This window comes from Chiloscyllium plagiosum, unplaced genomic scaffold (genome assembly GCF_037043375.1).
Source record: "Chiloscyllium plagiosum isolate Xiang-an unplaced genomic scaffold, Cpla_swu_hap1 HiC_scaffold_10, whole genome shotgun sequence".
NCBI lineage: Eukaryota > Metazoa > Chordata > Chondrichthyes > Orectolobiformes > Hemiscylliidae > Chiloscyllium > Chiloscyllium plagiosum.
Genome location: NW_028270148.1, coordinates 80,475,032 through 80,495,709, shown reverse-complemented (window position 1 = coordinate 80,495,709; position 20,678 = coordinate 80,475,032). Strand labels below are relative to the sequence as shown.

The following is a 20,678-nucleotide window of genomic DNA, read 5'->3' as shown; positions in this document are numbered from 1 at the left end:
ACCAGCCTCATTCCCGAAGAAGGGCTTATGCCCGAAACGTCGATTCTCCTGCTCCTTGGATGACGCCTGGCCTGCTGCGCTTTTCCAGCACCACACTTTTCAACATCAGAAAGATAGACAAAAGCAGAAGCAATATGGTTGTAAGTATACAATTGTAGAGACATTGATAGATTAAGTAAATGGGCACATGTACAATGCTATCACTTTGGACCTTAAAAAAACAAATCAGGGCGCACTCTAAATGGTGACAAGCTAGATAAGTGAAAGTCCAAGGAAACATAACTGGGCCCACATATTTTGATCATTAAAATATCATATGCAGGTACAAAAGAAGCTTCAAAATGGCTAATGCAGTCCTAGCCTTTATATCTGCTACCTCACACTCACCATCTCTACTACTGCATCCGTCTCCCACCAAGACTCACAACCTACCACTCTTGCTATGGCATGCAACATCTTGCTGTCACCTGCCCCATTCCCCAAGTTGACTAACACTGTATGGCCCCTGTCTGCCTACTCACTCACTCAGGGCACTTCACCACATTCCCCTTACTAAACATTCCAATATAAATTAACCACAATAGGGCAAGTAGCTAAGGTAGATGGGGGGAAGAACAACCTTCAGCTCCTCACATCCAAAAAGTAGGATTTCACCCTGGCCAGTGAGGACAATGGCTACTCGTGTGGTGATACCAAATCCCCTGCAGTCAAGGAAAAAAGTTTTCCATTGCAGTGCTGCTCTCCTTATAATGCCATTACAAATGTGCTCTTAAGGTGACCAAGCCTCCATTTTCTCTGCCTCCTGCAGGCACCACGGAACTTTTAGTCTCTGTGGTCAAGGGGGCAGCCCCACAAGACATTGCATCATTCACCTCTGTGGATCCCTCATGGGAAACACCAACAACTCTGTCTTCTGCACCTTTACTATCTCAAATACCAATAAATTACTTGGTATTTTAATGAGAGTCAGGAGCACATGCTGGTGAGCATGTCATGACCATGTCTCCATAGTGACCAAGGAAGAAACATGGCACTAGGAGGATTACCAGAGACTGGATATCCACTCATCCCCAGGAAGAAGAGAACCCCATGGTGTCAGCAATTAAGAATTTATATAAATGCACAAGCAGTCACAGGAACAGCTGGTGATTGTTGTGGAGACACTAGGCATATTAACTCAAAGGTTGGCATACTCCATCAATGCTATTTATGCCATGCTGCCTCTGGCATGCAAGCATCTGAATTCTCTCTGGATAGGCTGGTAGCTGACATGGAGAGCCAGGTAGAGTTCACTCAGTGTCTGCTGATATACATACAGATCTGCAGTCTCGAATCACAAGTGCACAGCAAAGGACTCCAAAGGTGGCTGAGCTTTCCAGCTTCACCCTGTCTACCACCCTCAGTCATGTGGTGATTTCAAGCCAAGCAGGATGCACCTTCATCTAGGCTAGATACAATGAGCATATTTGGGCCCTCTACTCACAAATGTTCCCAGTGTCACCCAACCAAACTTCAATACCAACAGGCTCCAGTTAAGGACAGACATCCTTCATTCCAACTGCTTAACCCAGGACTGAACAAAGATGTTGTGAGAAAGAAAGGAAGACAACTCCCTCTGAGAGCACATAGGTGGTGAGGGGGAAACTTTATTTTAAATATGTTCTTGCATTTGTAAATATGTACTCATTTTCTCATCATTGGTTGCTTCACTGTAACAAGATTACAGGCACAATGACAAGCCATTTCTAATGCTGCAAGATTTTATGGTAGTTAAAATGTTATGGGGGAGCGGGGGTCAGTTCCATGCTTTGCTTCTCTTCCAGGGCACATTGGGGATTTTAGGGTTAAACATCCCACTACAAAAGTAAACTTACTGCAACAGCAACTGAACGGCTGTACCCTTTCAATCCACACGTGGATTCCCCCATTCCATGCAAGTAAGCCTAGATAAGGCCTTTGTCCTTTCCAGACAGGACTAATAGCCCTAGCCCCAAACCAGCTAGCTGCATCCCTCTCCCAATGTCTCACTTTCCCTCCATATTAACATAGGTATGTGAATCCCCCAGTTGCCTCACCTCCATATTAGCATAGGTATGTGAGTTCCCTATTTGTACCAGGCAAAACTTTCTGCCTTAATTCCTTTCCATTAACACATAAGCATGGAAGATATGATAATCGGTTTCTATAGTGTATTCACACATTATTTCAGGGCATCAACATTCATCAGGTTTTGTAAAATCGTAATTGCCTACTTTAGGCAATCATCTATGGGACGGATAAGTCTTTGTTCAATTCCTACAAAATATACTGTCTCTGGGTGTAAGGCCGAGATTCGTGAAGAAGAGCCACTACAAGTAGGCACTTGGCTACTTTAATGACATTTTGAATCTCTCACTGGCTGTCCGATAATAAAGCTACCGTTGCTGAACAGAAAACTTGTGTCATCCAGATTTGTGGAAAAAAGCAGACATCAACAAGTATGTCCCTATTCTTTTAAGCTACCCAGTGTCTGGCACCATAGCTCAGTGGTTAGCACTGCTGCCGCTCAGCATCAGGGACTTGGGTTTGATTCTTGTCTTGGGTGACTGTGTGCAGTTTGCATGTTCTCCTGGTGTCTGCATGAGTTTCCTCCTACAGTCCAAAGATGTGCAGGTCAGGTGGTTTAGCCATGGGAAATGCAGGGTAAGAGGTGGGTCTGGGTGGTATGCTCTTCAGAGGCTTGATGTGGACTGAGTGGTCTGCTTCCACACTGTAGGGATTCACTTCCTTATTTTGTTTCTTCTTCCAAAATGCATCACCTCACTCTTATCGAGATTAAGTACCATCTACCACACATCTGCCTATCTGCCCAACCCATCTATATCTTCCCGTAACCTATAATGATTTTCTTCCCTATTAACCACTCTACCAATTTGGTGTCACCTGCAAATTTGCTTAAAACTCTCCCCACATTTTTATCTATATCATTGATGTATATAAAAAACTAAGGGTCTCAGTACTGATCCTTGTAATACAACGACGGACACCGGCCTCCTGTTACTCAAACAGCCTTCTAACACTACCTTTTGCATCCTATTACTAAGCCAGTTTCTGATCAATCTCACTAAGTTTCCCTCAAATCTATGTCCTTTAACCTTCTCAAAAGGTCTCCTGCGTGGGACCTTGCCAAAAGCTTCATTAAAATCCATGTAAACTACATCAAGTGAACTTCCATCATCCATGCACTTAATCACATTTTCAAAAAAATTCTAACAAATTGTTAGACATGATCTCCCTCTGATAAAGCCATGCTGACTATCCCTTTCCAAGCATATATTAATTCATTCCTTTAGAATTTTCTCCAAATGTTTTCTGACCACTTTGTGAGACTCATTGATCTAAAATTTCCTGGTTCATCTCTACCACCTTTCTTGACAATTATAACTACATTAGCTATTTTTCAGTCCTCTGGTACTTCCTCTGTGGCCTGAGAGAAATAAAAAAATTGACTTAGAGCCCCTGCAATTTCCTGGCCCAACTCCCACAGCAGCCTGGATGCAATTCATCTGGGCCAGGGGACCTTTCTGTTTTTAACCCTCCAGAGAGCATACCATCCAGACCCATCTCTTACCCTGCATTTCCCATGGCTAAACGACCTGACCTGCACATGTTTGGACTGTAGGAAGAAACCCATGCAGACACCAGGAGAACATGCCACCATACCTCACCATTTCCTATGACAAACTGTGCAAGCCCCTCACAGTCCCTTTTCCTGAATTCCATACCTATATTTTCCTATTCCAGAGTAAAGACCGAAGAGAAACATTCATTTATTAACCTTGCAATATCTTGTGGCTTCACACACAGATTGCCCCCTTGGTCCCTAATGTGCTCTACTCTTTTTTTGGTTAATCTTGTCCCTTTAATGTATTTATAAAACATTTTAGGTTTCTCCCTAGTCCTGCTTGCAAGTCCTTTTTCATGTCGCCTTTTTGGTCTTCTAATGCTAGTCACCCAGAGTTTTCTGAACATATTGTTCCTACATTTCCCTCTAAAGAATATATATTGGACCTGTACTGTCTCCACCTCCTTTTTGAATGTTCCCCCCCCCCCCAACTCAGCCGGTCTGCGGCAGACTTACTCACAAGGAGCTGTTCCCAGTCAACTGGGGCTAGATCCTATTTTATTTTATGAAAATCTGCCTTCCCCCAATCCAGAGCCATCTTCTGCAGACCATCCTTTTCCCTGTCCAGAGGAAATTGGAACTGTACAATGTTGTGGCTGCTATCACTAAATGCTCCCCCACTGCCAAATCAAACACTTGTTTAGCTTCTTTCCCCTGAACTGGATCTAGCATTGTACCATTCCTTGTTGGGTCTTCCACATATTATTACAAAAACACTCCCCTGAATATGTTTCAAGAAATCACTCCTCCACCTCCCCGCCCCTCCCAAACCACACTATGATTACCCCAAGTTATGCTGGGAATGTTGGAATACCCCAGTATAATTATCCAATTATTACACACACAACTCTGTTAACTGTCTACATATTTAGACCTCTATTTCCTGCTGACTCTTTGGGGCCTATAATATGCTCCCACTAAAGTGGCTGCCCCCTTAACACTCCAAAGTTCTACCTGCAAAGCCTCATTTGAAGATCCTTCCAAGATACCATCTGTCCTTATTGTGATAATTGAGTCCTTAATCAATAGTACTCCACCATCACCTTTTTCACATCCTCCTCTGTCTCACCTAAAGATGCTATAACCTAAATGGTGAGTTGACAGTCCTACTCTTTCTTCAGGGGAACGTGAGGACTGCAGGTGCTGGTGATCAGAGTCGAGAGTGTGTTGCTGGGAAAGCACAGAAGGTCAGGCAGCATCCGAGGAGCAGGAGAATTGATGTTTCGGGCATAGGCCCTTCATCAGGAATGAGGCTTGTGGGCCAGGGCTGAGAGATAAATGGGAGGGAGGTGGGGTTGGTGGGAAGGTAGCTGAGAATGCGATAGGTGGATGAAGGTGTGGGAGATAGGTCAGAGGGAGCAGTGATGGACAGGTCCAGAGGGCGGTGCCGAGTTATAGACTTGGGTCTGGGATAATGTGGGGGAGGGAAATGAGGAAGCTGTTGAAATCCACATTTATCCCATGTGGTTGTTGGGTCCCAAGGAGGAATATGAGGCGTTCCTCCTCCAGGCGTCAGGTGGAGGAGGCCCAGGACCTGCTTGCCCTTGATGGAATGGAAGGAGGAGTTGAAGTGTTCAGCCATGGGGCGGTGGAGTTAGTGGGTGCGGGTGTCCCAGAGATGTTCTCTGAAACGATCCACAAGAAAGCGTCCTGTCTCCCCAATGTAGAGGAGATCACATGGGGTGCAACGAATGTAGTAGGTGACATTGGTAGAAGTAGAGATAATTTCTGACGGATGTAGAAGGATCCCATGGGACCTCGGATGGAGGTGAGGGGAGTGGTGTGGGTACAGGTTTTGCATTTCCTGCGGTGGCAGGGAAAGGTGCCAGGGGTGGGGTGTGGGCTGGTGGGGGGCATGGACCTGACGAGGGAGTTCGCGAGAGAATGTTCTCTCTGGAATGCTGATAGGGATAGAGAGGGAAATATATCTTTGGTGGTGGGTTCCATTTGGAGGTTGTGGAAGTGGCAGAGGATGATGCGATGTATATGGAGGTTGGAGGGGTGGAAGGTGAGGACCGGGGCATTCTGTCCATGTTTTGTTGGGAAGGGTGTGTTTCAAGGGCAGTAGTACTTGAATTGGAGGAGATATGTTGGAGGGCATCGTCAATCACATGGGAATGGAAGTTGCGATCATGTAAGAAGGCGGCCATCTGGGGCTTTGAGGTGGAATCGGTCATCCTGGGAACAGATGCAGTGGACGCGGAGGAATTGGGAATAAGGGATGGCATTTTTGCAGGAGGTAGGTTGGGAGCAGGTGTGCTTGCACTAGTTAGTCGGTCGCCGGAGGCAGTGATGGAGAGGCCCAGGAAGGGGAGGGAGGTGTCCGAGATGGTCCAGGTGAATTTGAGGTCTGGGTGCAAGATTTGGAGATGCCAGTGTTGGACTGGGGTGTACAAAGTTAAAAAATCACACAACACCAGGTTATAGTCCAACAGGTTTAATTGGAAGCACTAGCTTTCAGAGCACTGCTCCTTCATCAGGTGGTTGTGGAGTACACAATTGTAAGACAGAATTTGTGGCAAACGTTTACAGTGTGATGTAACAGAAATGTATAATTTCACCTGAATATGTATAATGTATCATTTCAACCACCTGATGAAGGAGCAGCGCTCCGAAAGCTAGTGCTACCAATTAAACCTGTTGGACTATAACCTGGTATTGTGTGATTTTTAACGGGGGGGAAAGTTGTTGGTAAAGTTGATGAACTGTTCAAACTCCTCATGGGAGCATAAGGCTGCACCGATACAGACATCGATGTAGTAGGGGAACAGGTTGGGGGTGGTGCCGGTGTAACTGTGGAAGCTGGACCATTTCATCTACCCGACAAAGAGCCAGGCATAACTGGGACCCATGCGGGTGCCCTTGGTTACCCCTTTGGTTTGGAGGAAGTGGGAGGATTGGATGGAGAAGTTGTTGAGGGTGAGGACTAGTTCAGCCAGGAGGATGAGGGTGTTCTTTCACATCTAACATAAAGTTACCTGCACCTCGACCAATGTCATCTACTGCATCCGTTGCACCCAGTGTGGTCGCCTCTACTCGGGGAGACAGGACGTCTTCTTGCAGATCATTTCAGAGAACATCTCTGGGGATGCCTGCACCCAAAAAACCCACCGCCCCATAGCTGAACACTTCAACTCCTCCTCCCATTCCGTCAAGGACATGCTGGTCCTGGGCCTCCCCCACCTGACGCCTGGAGGAGGAACACCTCATATCCCACCTTGGGACACTGCAACCACATGGGATAAATGTGGATTTCAACAGCTTCCTCATTTCCCTCCCCCGACATTATCCCAGACCCAAGCCTATAACTCTTTTGAAGGGATGCATATTTGAGGTATGAAAAACACCCTCAATCTTTATTACAATTATTACCTTCCAGTTCAATCAATCATGTCTTTCATTGCACATACATGTTGGCTCAAGTCTTTAAGTCTCTAGATTGTATGACATGGGATGCAAGTCAGAAACACATCAGGACATATGGAAGTCCTGGTGCACACAAATGTGTTGAAATTGTTCAGAAAATTTGAAATTCCAATGCAGATTGCCTATGCCCAGGACCATCTGCAAATATCTCCCAAACTGAGCTCAGGGTCACAAACTTGGCTAAGATATACAGAACTTGCTTGCATTTCTACCCTGGTAGTGTTAAGCTAATATAGGCTAGTACATGATCGAACGAGGAGATTATCCAGCGTAACTTAACTGAGAAACATAATTGACCTGATTGGAGGCAGATGTTCACAGGTAAAGGGAGACCTGAAAAATGGGAAGCCTTCAGAAATGAGATAACAAGAATCCAGAGAAAGTATATTCCTGTCAGGGTGAAAGGAAAGCTGGTAGGTATAAGGAATGCTGGATGACTAAAGAAACTGAGTGTTTGGTTAAGAAAAAGAAGGAAACATACGTCAGGTATAGACAGGATAGATCGAGTGATTCCTTGGAAGAGTATAAATGAAGCAGGAGTATACTTAAGGAGGGAAATCAGGAGAGCAAAACAGGGACATGAGATAGCTTTGGCAACTAGAATTAAGGAGAATCCAAAGGGTGTTTACAAATATATTAAAGGACAAAAGGATAACTAGGGAGAGAATAGGACCCCTCAAAGATCAGCAAGGCAGCCTTTGTGTGGAGCCACAGAAAATGGGGGAGATACTAAATGAATATTTTGCATCAGTATTTACTGTGGAAAAGGATATGGAAGATACAGACTGTAGGGAAATAGATGGTGGCATCTTGCAAAATGTCCAGATTACAGAGGAGGAAGTGCTGGATGTCTTGAAATGGTTAAAGGTGGAGACATCCCCAGGACCTGATCAGGTGTACCTGAAAACTCTGTGGGAAGCTAGAGAAGTGATTACTGGGCCTCTTGCTGAGGTATTTGTATCATCGATAGTCATAGGTGAGGTGCCAGAAGACTGGAGGTTGGCAAACATGGTGCCACTGTTTAAGAAGGGCGGTAAAGACAAGCCAGAGAACTATAGACCGGTGAGCCTGACCTCGGTGGTGGGCAAGTTGTTGGAGGGACTCCTGAGGGACAGGATGTACATGTATTTGGAAAGGCAAGGACTGATTCGGATTAGTCAACATGGCTTTGTGCGTGAGAAATCATGTCTCACAAACTTGATTGAGTTCTTCGAAGAAGTAACAAAGAAGATTGATGAGGGCAGAGCAGTAGATGTGATCTATATAGACTTCAGTAAGGCACTTGACAAGGTTCCCCATGGGAGACTGGTTAGCAAGATTAGATCTCATGGAATACAGGGAGAACTAGCTATTTGGATACAGAATTGGCTCAAAGGTAGAAGACAGAGGGTGGTGGTGGAGGGTTGTTTTTCAGACTGGAGGCCTGTGACCAGTGGAGTACCACAAGGATCAGTGCTGGGTCCTCTACTTTTTGTCATTTACATAAATGATTTGGATGCGAGCATAAGAGGTACAGTTAGTAAGTTTGCAGGTGACACCAAAACTGGAGGTGTGGTGGACAGCGAAGAGGGTTGGCTCAGATTATAACAGGATCTGGACCAGATGGGCCAATGGGCTGAGAAGTGGCAGATGGAGTTTAATTCAGATAAATGCCAGGTGCTGCATTTTGGGAAAGCAAATCTTAGCAGGACTTATACACTTAATGGTAAGGTCCTAGGGAGTGTTGCTGAACAAAGAGACCTTGGAGTGCAGGTTCATAGCTCCTTGAAAGTGGAGTCACAGATAATAGGATAGTGAAGAAGGCGTTTGGCATGCTTTCCTTTATTGGTCAGAATATTGAGCACAGGAGTTGGGAGGTCATGTAGCGGCTGTACAGGGCATTAGTTAGGCCACTGTTGGAATATTGCATGCAATTCTGGTCTCCTTCCTATTGGAAAGATGTTGTGAAACTTGAAAGGGTTCAGAAAAGATTTACAAGGACGTGCCAGGGTTGGAGGATTTGAGCTGAAAATGTGTTGCTGGAAAAGCGCAGCAGGTCAAGCAGCATCCAAGGAGCAGGAGAATTGACATTTCGGGCATGAGCCCTTCTTCAGGAAAGGGCTCATGCCTGAAACGTCGATTCACGTGCTCCTTGGATGCTGCTTGACCTGCTGCGCTTTTCCAGCAACACATTTTCAGCTCTGATCTCCAGCATCTGCAGTCCTCACTTTCTCCTTGGAGGATTTGAGCTACAGGGAGAGGCTGAACAGGCTGGGGCTGTTTTCCCTGGAGCATCCCAGGCTGAGGGTTGACCTTATAAAGGTTTACAAAATTATGAGGGGCATGGATAGGATAAATAGACAAAGTCTTTTCCTTGGGGTCAGGGAGTCCAGAACTAGAGGGCATAGGTTTAGGGTGAGAGGGGAAAGGAATAAAAGAGACCTAAGGGGCAACTTTTTCACGCAGAGGGTGGTACGTGTATGGAATGAGCTGCCAGAGAATGTGGTGGAGGCTGGTACAATTGCAACATTTAAGAGGCATTTGGATGTGTATATGAATAGGAAGGGTTTGGAGGGATATGGGCCAGGTGCTGGCAGGTGGGACTAGATTGGGTTGGGATATCTGGTCAGCATGGACAGGTTGGACTGAAGGGTCTGTTTCCATGCTGTACATCTATGACTCTATGACCTCTTTCACTCGATTTCCAACATGATCCATCAGCGTCTTCAACCACCCTATTACCTCGCCAAGCAAGACTTCCCAAACCTATCCATTTACCCACTCACCAGTTCAATCTCGTCCTAAACCTGAATAAGGCAGTTGCTGTGCTCTCTTCACTCCAACTGCCCTATCTTCGTTTGACTTCAGCATTGAACGTTTCATAGAACATAGAACAATACAGCGCAGAACAGGCCCTTCGGCCCTCAATGTTGCGTTGACCTGTGAACTGTTCTTAGCTCATCCCCCTACACTATCCCAAAATCATCCATGTGCTTTTCTAAGGATTGTTTAAATCTCCCTAATGTGGCTGAGTTGACTACATTAGCAGGTAGGGCATTCCACACCCTTACCACTCTCTGTGTAAAGAACCTGCCTCTGACATCTGTTTTAAATCTATTACCCCTCAATTTGTAGTTACGTCCTCTCGTACAAATTGATGTCATCACCGTAAGAAAAAGACTTTCACTGTCTACCCTACCTAATCCTCTGATCATCTTGTATGTCTCTATCAAATCCACCCTTTTCCTTCTTCTTTCCAATGAGAACAGACCCAAGTCTCTCAGCCTTTCCTCATAAGACCTTCCCTCCAGACCAGGCAACATCCTGGTAAATCTCCTCTGCACCTTTTCCAATGCTTCCACATCTTTCCTGTAATGGGGTGACCAGAACTGTACACAATATTCCAAGTGTGGCCGCACCAACATTTTGTATAGTTGCAGCATGATATTGCGGTTCCAGAACTCAATCTCTCTAACCAATGAAACCTAACACACCGTACGCCTTCTTAACAGCACTATCCATCTGGGTGGCAACTTTCAGAGATCTATGCACATAGACTCCAAGATCCCTCTGCACATCCACACTAACAAGAATCTTTCCATTGACCAAGTACTCTGCCATCCTGTTATTCTTCCCAAAGTGCATTAACTCACATTTAGCTGCATTGAACTCCATTTGTCACCTCTCAGCCCAATTCTGCAGTTTATCCAAGTCCCCCTGCAACCTGTGACATTCTTCCAAACTGTCCACTACTCCACCGACTTTAGTGTCGTCTGCAAATTTACTAATCCATCCACTTATGCCTGCGTCTAAGCCATTTATAAAAATGACAAACAGCAGTGGTCCCAAAACAGATCCTTGTGCCACACCACTAGTTACTGGACTCCAGACTGATGTTTGCCATCAACCACCACTCGCTGGCTCCTTCCAGAAAGCCAGTTTGTATTCCAAACTGCTAAATCACCTTCAATTCCATGCCTCTGTATTTTCTCCATCAGCCTACCATGTGGAACGTTATCAAAGGCTTTACTGAAGTCCAAGTATACCACGTCAACTGCCCTACCCTCATCTACATGCTTGGTCACCTTCTCAAAAAACTCAATGAGGTTTGAGAGACATGACCTGCCCTTGACGAAACCATGTTGACTATCTGAAATCAAATTGTTGCTTGCTAGATGATTATAAATCTTATCTCTCACAATCCTTTCCAAAACCTTCCTACAACAGAAGTAAGGCTCACTGGTCTGTAATTACCTGGGTCATCTCAGCTGCCCTTCTTCAACAAGGGCACAACATTTGCAATCCTCCAGTCCTCAGGTACTAAACCTGTAGACAATGACGACTCAAATATCAAAGCCAAAGGCACTGCTATCTCCTCCCTAGCTTCCCAGAGAATCCTCGGATAAATCCCATCCGGCCCAGGGGACTTGTCTACTTTCACTCCTTCTTGAATTGGTAACACCTGTGCGTAACCAACCTCGATGCTTTCTAGTCTAATATCTCGTACCTCATTCTTCTCCTCTACAATATTCTCCTTTTCATTGATCCATTTCTGCTTCAGCCAGGATCCAAGGTCCAAGTGAAAATATGTTGCTTCAAGCAATGGTGAGCACAGTATTGGCTCTGAGCTGAAAATGTGGACAGACACTATAGTTTCCAGTAATAAGCTAAGATTCCAAATTGCTATGAGGCTGGAATCTGGCCTGAATAGTTGGTGGGTGGTGGAAGAGAAGGGGCTTAGCTGCATAGACTATGGTATTATTGTCTAATTTAGCTTCATTTGAAGCCCCAGTCATGCTTCCTCTTTATTTTCTGTCTGTTTTTCCTAAAGTTTTTCTGTGGTATTTGTAGGTGTGAGAAAGTCCACTCTGCTGCATATCCCAAATCCTGAACAGTCCTGGCAGAAGTTCCAGGTTTGTATTGATGTACTATGAAAAACAATATCCAATTTCAGGTTGCCTAGAATGTGGAATCAGGCTATTCAGCCCATCGAGTCTGCAACAACCCTCTGATGAGCATCCCCTATCTCTGTAACCCTCCATTTCCCATTTCTAATCCACCTAGTCTGCATATCTCTGAAGACTATGGGCAATTTAGCATGGCCAGTCTACGTTACCCACACATCTTTAGACTCACGGAGGAAACCCACCCAGGCACGGGGGGAGTGTGCAAACTCCCCATAGACAGTCAACTCAGGATAGAATTAAACCCAGGTCCCTGGTGCAGTGAGACAGCAGTGCTAACCACTGAGCCACCATGATAGACATACAGAACTACAAGTTTGAAATCAATTAAAATAGAAATGGTCCTTTGGTACGATTAAAATAAGAAAAAGTGAAAAGCCTAACAGCGCCAGGGACCCGGGTTCAATCCCACCGTCGGGGAGACTGTGTGGAGTTTGAACATTCTCCCTGTGTCTATTCCTGCAGGTGTTCTGGTTTCCTGCCAAAATCCCAATAGGAAGGAGACCAGAATTGCACGCAATATTCCAACAGTGGCCTAACCAATGTCCTGTACAGCCGCAACATGACCTCCCAACTCCTGTACTCAGTACTCTGACCAATAAAGGAAAGCATACCAAATGCCTTCTTCACTATCCTATCTACCTGCGACTCCACTTTCAAGGAGCTATGAACCTGCACTCCAAGGTCTCTTTGTTCAGCAACACTCCCTAGGACCTTACCATGAAGTGTATAAGTCCTGCTAAGATTTGCTTTAGAGGTTTACAAAATTATGAGGGGCAAGCTTAGGATAAATAGACAAAGTCTTTTCCCTGGGGTTGGGGAGTCCAGAACTAGAGGGCATAGGTTTAGGGTGAGAGGGGAAATATATAAAAGAGACCTAAGGGGCAACGTTTTCACACAGAGGGTGGTATGTGTATGGAATGAGCTGCCAGAGAATGTGGTGGAGGCTGGTACAATTGCAACATTTAAGAGGCATAGGAAGGGTTTGGAGGGATATGGGCCGGGTGCTGGCAGGTGGGACTAGATTGGGTTGGGATATCTGGTCGGCATGGACAGGTTGGACCGAAGGGTCTGTTTCTATGCTGTACATCTCTAGGATTCTATGACTCTATGTGAAGGTGGATTAGCCATGCTAAATTACCCTTGAAATCTATGGATATGTAGGCTAGATGGGTTAGCCTCGGGAAATACAGGGTGACAGGGATAGGACATGGTCGGTTGCTCTTTGGAGTGTCAGTGTGGACTTGACGGGCTGAATGGCCTGTGTCCACACGCCGTAGGAATACTACGATAGAATTAAATTTGAGATGGACAAGATATTAAGAGATAGTATGTGAGACTGAGACAAATTAAGATTAGCAAGATATTATTTGCATTTGTTAGTAAAAGGATTTATTGAATATGCAGTTGAACCTTGGGGGAAAAAAGAATAATGATGTTGGAAGGGAAAGAGAAGTTGGCAAAGTTATGTAACAAACACTTCATTTTATTAATAACTAAAATAATATTTATTGGGGAAAAGACTAATTCTGACCTCATACACAATACATGAAATGAAAGTACTGAAGTAGTTTGTTTAGCTAAAGGTGGAACTGTGACCAAAACAAATCTAAAGATTCTGATATAAAGAAAGGATGAAATTGTAGAGGTTCTGGAAAGTTCGTCAATGAGCTGATGTATACCAGTAAACTCGAGAGTGGTCAAAATAGTTGTCATTAAAAAAAATTGATCAATGTGGTTGACTCATAACTATCTGTGTAATGGTCTGGCAAGCCGCCCAGTCATGTCAAACTATTTCAGTTGTAATGAAGGGAATGAAACCAGGTGGACCACCTGACAACAGACTATGCATCAGAAATGACAACACATAATCAAGTTGACCTTGGAAAAGCTTCCTACTACCATCTGGGGACTTACGTTAAAATTGATTGGGAGAACTGTCCTGCAGACTATTCAGGTAACAGCCTAGCATAATCATACTCAGAATCATCCCTGTCAGACACTGTCCCACTGGCAGGGCAGTTCTATTTCAAGTGGCATCACAGTGATATATACTCACAAAGGAATTGTCCTTGGAGTCCTCAACATAGACTCTGGCATGAAATCTCATGACAGTGGGTCATAGATGGACAAGGAAATCTCCTGTTCATTACCACCTAAACTGCTCCGCCTTGGCTGAAGAATCTGTACTTCTCCATGTTAAACAACACACTTGGAGGAAACATGAATCACAGAATCCCTCCAGTGTGGAAATAGACCATTCAGACCATCAAGTTGACATTGGCGCTCTGAAGAGCATCCCACCCTATCCCTACAAACCTGCATTTCCCTTGGCTATTCTACCTTGCCTACACTTCTTTGGACTGTGTGAGGAAACCAGAGCACCCAGACGAAATCCATGCAGACATGAGGAGAATGTGCAAAATACAAACAAACAGTTGCCAGAGGATAGAATTGAATCCAGGTTCCTGGTGCTGTGAGGCAGCAGTGCTAACCACGAACCACCTTTGAGGATGGAAAGGGTACAAAATGTACTCTGTATGTAGGACTTCAATTTTTAGGAACTTGTAGCTCTTGATCGTCCTGACCAATCTACCTTTGTGACCACCACAAAGTCCTCGTTGCGACAAAGACTCCTCTTCAAACTAAGGATTAATTACACTATCACCACTATGTTAAACGGATAGACTTTGTTATGAGGAGAAAGTGAGGTCTGCAGACGCTGGAGATCAAAGCTGAAACTTTATTGCTGGAACAGCACAGCAGGTCAGACAGCATCTAGGGAAAAGGAGATTCGACGTTTCGGGCACATGCCCTTCCTCAGGAATGAGCAGAGAGTGTTTGTTATGACACAGGGTAAACCCTCCCCTGCTAACTTAAACCAGCAACACAGAAAAAATTTACCCTGTGTGGTAATGTATTAAAATTCAAGAAGCCAAGAACTATTTAAGGTAAAAATTAACAACTTTATTACTTAAAGTACAACAGAGGATAATTAACTAATAACTATTCACAACTCCTTCCTCTAACCTACTTTCCCTTCTATAATACAAGTCCAATAAAACCCCTGAGTAAGATTTAGCAAAAACTCAAATTTCAAAACCAGGCAGCTGTTGAATCTTCCCGCGGTATCTCCCTCTGTAGATTTTCTTCTTCTTAGGGATTTCTGTTTCACAGGCTATTGATAAATAAAGGTACCTTTAAGAAAGTCGTATGTTGGGCAGTCTGTACATGCTGGTGGCTTGACAGTTCTCCCTTCAAGTGTTTAATTCTTCCCAGTCTTATAGCCCAAAGCATCAGATCATTTCATTGGCTTTAATATTGTTAATATCTTAAATTTAAACTTGATTGGAGGTTGGTATTTTGGGGTATAATTTAAACTAATTGGCCAAATTTGAATTTGTTTTTGTCTCCAGGCAACCTAGCCAGTGCTAGCTGTTCTGAACCAAAAGTTACATCATAAATTCTTCAGCACCCTGTGTGCTTGTCTAAGTCCTTGCTAAATTTCAACTTTCTTAAAGGTACAGTACCCCTTACACCTCCATAACAACTCAAACTAAAAAGTTCATGAGGGTCTGTAGAGGCAGAACCAGACATTCTAAACCAGTGAAGCTACAATACTGTTTACTTGTCAAACAGTGGAAGCAGCAAGCAATAGACAAGGCTGAGTAATCATATAATTAAATGGATCAGATTTAAGCTCTGAGTCCTGCCACATCTGGTCATGAACTATATTGGACAATCAAGCAACTAAAAAGTGGAGGTTTCGCAAATATCCTATACCTCAATTATGGTGGACCAACCACAACAGTGCAAACGTATTAAGTATTTGAAACCATTTTCAGCCAAACGTATTGAGTGAATGATCTACCTTGGTTTCTACATAAGACCACTAGAAGGAAAGATGCCAGGTCGCAGCCAAGCTGATTCACTTCATTTGATATCAAAAATGGCTGAATGCACTGGATACTACAAAGCCTATGGACTCTGACAAAAATCCGGCAAAAGCATTGAAGACTTGTGCTCTATTAAAGAATCAGCTGAGTCACTCACCAAGCTATACTAGTAGAGCTACAACACTAGCATCTACCCAACAATGTGACAAAATGCTCAGATATGTCTTGTGCACAAAAATCAGGACAGATCCAGCCTAGCCAATGATTGTCCTATCAGCTAATTGGTGTCAAAGATTGTCAACAGTCCTTCCAAGCATCAAGCCAGCATATCATCAAGTATGATATCAAGGAGAAAAAAACAAAGTACTGCAGAGGCTGAAAATCAGAAACAAAAACAAAAAGTGCTAGGAAAATTCAGCAGGTCTGGCAACATCTGTGGAGAGAAAGCAAAGTTAACAGTTCAGGTCCACTGACCCTTCTTCCGAATATCAAGGAGCCCTAGCAAACTGAACTCAATCAGAGTCAGGCAAAAACTCTCTGTGCTCAATACAATTTCAACTAGCAGAGACAATGACTGTGGTTGTCAGGTGTTCCTCAACTTAGTGTGGTATGCCCTACAAAGTTTGGTTGATTTATCAATAACCTTCCTTCCATAATGAACTCAGAATAGAAGATGCTCACTGAATTGTTCAGCACCACTTATGACAATTCAGATAATGAAGTAGTCCACGTTCATATGCAGCTAAACTTGGACAACATCCAGACTTGGGCTGATAATTGGTAAGTAACATTCACACTGCACAAGTGCCAGGCATTGATCATAGAGTCATAAAGTCATAGAAATGTACAGCATGGAAACAGACCCTTTGGGCCAACACATCCATGCTGACCAGATATCCCAAATCAATCTAGTCCCACCTGCCAGCACCCGGAGAATCTAACCATCACTCCGTTATGCTCAATGGCATTGCTACCACTAAATCCTCCAGTGTCAACATTCTGGGGTTACCACTGATCAAGAACTGAACTGGATCAGCCATATCAATACTGTAATGACAAGAGCAGGTCAGCAGTTAGGAATTCTGCAGCAATTAACTAAACTCCAGTTTCCCCAAAGTCTGTCCACATGGCAGAATTCAGGAATGTGCTCTCCACTAGCCTGGATGAGTGCAGCTTCAACACAGTCAAGAAACTTGACACCATCCAGGACAAAGCACTATCACACAGTGGCAGCAATGTACAACATTTACAAGATTCATTCTAGTAACTCACCAAGGCTCGCCTGATAGCACCTTCCAAGTCCATGACCTCAACTATCTAGAAGAACAGGGCAGTAGATGCACGGGGGTACCACCATCTGTAAGTTTGCCTCCAAGTCAAACACCATCCTGACTTGGAGCTGGAATACCGTTACTGGACTGTTGCTGGATAAAAATCTTCCTAACTAACAGACCTGTTGGTGTCACTACACATCAAGAATGCAGCAGTTCAAAAAGGTGGCTCATCATCACCTTCTCCAGGGCAATTAGGGATGGTCAATACATGTTGGTCTATCTGACAACGTCAACATCCCATGAATGAATTTAAAATAATCTCTCTCAGGAAGTCCCTATATGATTTAAGTGCATTCATACCGTTGTAGTGTGTGAAATGAGGTAACCAATTTGTTCAAAGCAAGGTTGCACAACAGCAGTAACTGCTCAGATATTCTATTTTAGTGATGTTGGTTGAGAAATAAACAGTAGCCAGTAGATGTGATGTATATGGACTTCAGTAAGGCGTTCGACGAGGTTCCCTATGGGACACTGGTTAGCAAGGTTAGATCTCACGGAATACAGGGAGAACTAGCTATTGGATACAGAACTGGCTCAAAGGTAGAAGACAGAGGGTGGTGGTGGTGGAGGGTTGTTTTTCAGACTGGAGGCCTGTGACCAGTGGAGTACCACAAGGTGCTGGGTCCTCTACTTTTTGTCATTTACATAAATGATTTGGATGTAAGCATAAGAGGTATAGTTAGTAAGTTTGCAGATGACACCAAAATTGGAGGTGTACTGGACAGCGAAGAAGGTTACCTCAGATTACAACAGGATCTTGATCAGATGGGCCAATGGGCTGAGAAGTGGCAGATGGAGTTTAATTCAGATAAATGAGATATGCTGCATTTTGGAAATGCAAATCTTAGCAGGATTTATACACTTAATGGTAAGGTCCTAGGGAGTGTTGCTGAACAAAGAGATCCTAGAATGCATGTTCATAGCTCCTTGAAAGTGGAGTTGCAAATAGATAGGATAGTGAAGGAGGCATTTGGTATGCTTTCCTTTATTGGTCAGAGTATTGAGTACAGGAGTTGGGAGGTCATGTTGCAGCTGTACAGGACATTGGTTAGGTCACTGTTGGAATATTGTGTGCAATTCTGGTCTCCTTCCTATCGGAAAGATGTTGTGAAACTTGAAAGGGTTCAGAAAAGATTTACAAGGATTTTGCCAGGTTAGAGGATTTGAGCTGTAGAGAGAGGCTGAACAGGCTGGGACTGTTTTCCCTGGAGCGTCGGAGGTTGAGGGGTGACTTTATCGAGGTTTACGAAATCATGAGGGGCATGGATAGGGTAAATTGGCAAAGTGTTTTCCCTGGGGTCAGGGAGTCCAGAACTAGAGGGCATAGGTTTAGGGTGAGAGGGGAAAGATATAAAAGAGACCTAAGGGGCAACTTTTTCACACAGAGGGTTTGGAGGGATATGGGCTGGGTGCTGGCAGGTGGGTTGGGATATCTGGTCGGGATGGACGGTTGGACTGAAGGGTCTGTTTCCATGCTGTACATCTCTATGACACTATGACTCTAATTGCATTGCTCTTAAATAAGAGCAGGTCAAGATAGATTTCAGGTAAGAAGGTCAGGAAGACTTGGATAAGGTATCAGATAAGGAGATTATTAGAGATTTAAGGGATATAGAAACAAAATTAAGATTGCAAATTAGATTAAAAGTAAAGAGAAGAGAGGGAACAGAGAATTGAACATAATGGAAACTTCTCAAAATGGTTATAAATTGGCAGCATGGTGCCACAGAATTCAGGCACCAAGTCCTAAGTCTTTATTAGAACAGATGAAAGACTCAACAAACAATCAAGGTATTTTTCAATGTATAATTTCAGTTACATCACACTGTAAACGTTTGCTATTAATTCTGTGCCTTACAATTGTTTCCTCCACAACCACCTGATGAAGGAGCGGCGCTCCGAAAGCTAGTGTGCTTCCAATTAAACCTGTTGGACTTTTACCTGGTGTTGTGGGATTTTTAACCCTGTGCAGTTAGCCTCACTTTGACTTGTATGTCCTTCCTTTCTATGATCTGCCTGTATTGCTCGCAAACAAAGCTTTTCACTGTACTTAGGTACGCATGACTACAATAAATCAAATCAAACAAGGTTGAAGCATTTATATCCATCAGAAGTGACAAATGAATAATCCAACTTGCCCTCCTCCATAGTTGCCAGTCTTCAGTCAATTTGATTAACTCCACATTTCATCAAGGAACTGCTAAAGCCAGGTAATACTGCAAAGATGGTGGCTTCTGACAACAGTCTGGCAATTTTACTGAAGACACTTAATCCAGAAAGGAAGGTTATGTCTTATAGAATTCTTTGAAGAGGTAACAAATTGGTAGATCAAAGTTTGTGAGAAGATTTGTAGCTCGGGTGCTTGTTGTTGTGGTTCTGTTCGCCGAGCTGGGAATTTGTGTTGCAGACGTTTCGTCCCCTGTCTAGGTGACATCCTCAGTGCTTGGGAGCCTCCTGTGAAGCACTTCTGTGATGTTTCATCCGGCATTTATAGTTCCCTCCGACAGAGAATGACCTGCAGGGAATGAAACCTGAAAATAACACCACCCCCAGATTCTATGGACTACCTAAAGTGCACAAACCAGACATCCCACTCAGACCCATCGTATCGCTACCAGGGACACCATCACACAAACTGGCTAAAGAACTACAACAGAAACTGAAACACCTGATCAGCGGATCCAGACACTCTATACAGTCAACACAGGAATTCTTGGACATCATTAGAAATATACATATAGACAAGGAAGAAGCTATGGTCTCATTCGATGTAACGGCACTGTTCACCTCTATTGACAAAACCCTAGCCAGAGAAACAGTAGCCAACCTGCTGGGCATACAGAACAGACAACAAGACGAGGAACCTATCAACAAAGACTGCATACTCAAACTACTGGACCGGAGCCTCACAACACACTTCACATTCAACAACCAAATATATGAACAAATCAACGGCTCACCCATCTCTGGACTCATAGCAGAAGCGGCAATGCAAAGATTGGAACAAACAGTCTTAGCGCAAATTCAACCCAAACTCTGGGTCAGATATGTAGATGACACCTTTGTAATAATTAAAAACACAGAAATAGAAAATGCACACTGGATCATCAATGCCACACTCACAGGAATCAGATTCACTGGAGAGGAAGAAAAGGACAACCAACTTCCATTCCTAGACATGATAGGACAGAGAATACCGAATGGAGAATTCACCACAAAGGTATACAGGAAAACCACACACACAGACCAAGTCCTGAACTACGAAAGCAACCACCCCAACACACACAAAAGAAGTTGCATAAAGACACTGTTCAAAAGGGCCACAACACACTGCAGCACACCAGAACTGCAAAAAGAGGAAGAAGAACACCTCTACAATGTATTCGCCAAAAACGGATACCCCTGCAATTTCACT

General features: G+C 44.0%; 1 long non-coding RNA gene across 1 annotated transcript in view; it reads right to left on the bottom strand.

Moving 5' to 3' along the window:
• Positions 1–20,678, bottom strand: part of LOC148148989 (uncharacterized) — a 278,572-nt gene that overhangs the window by 215,636 nt on the left and 42,258 nt on the right. The gene's annotated exons all lie outside the window — the stretch shown is intronic.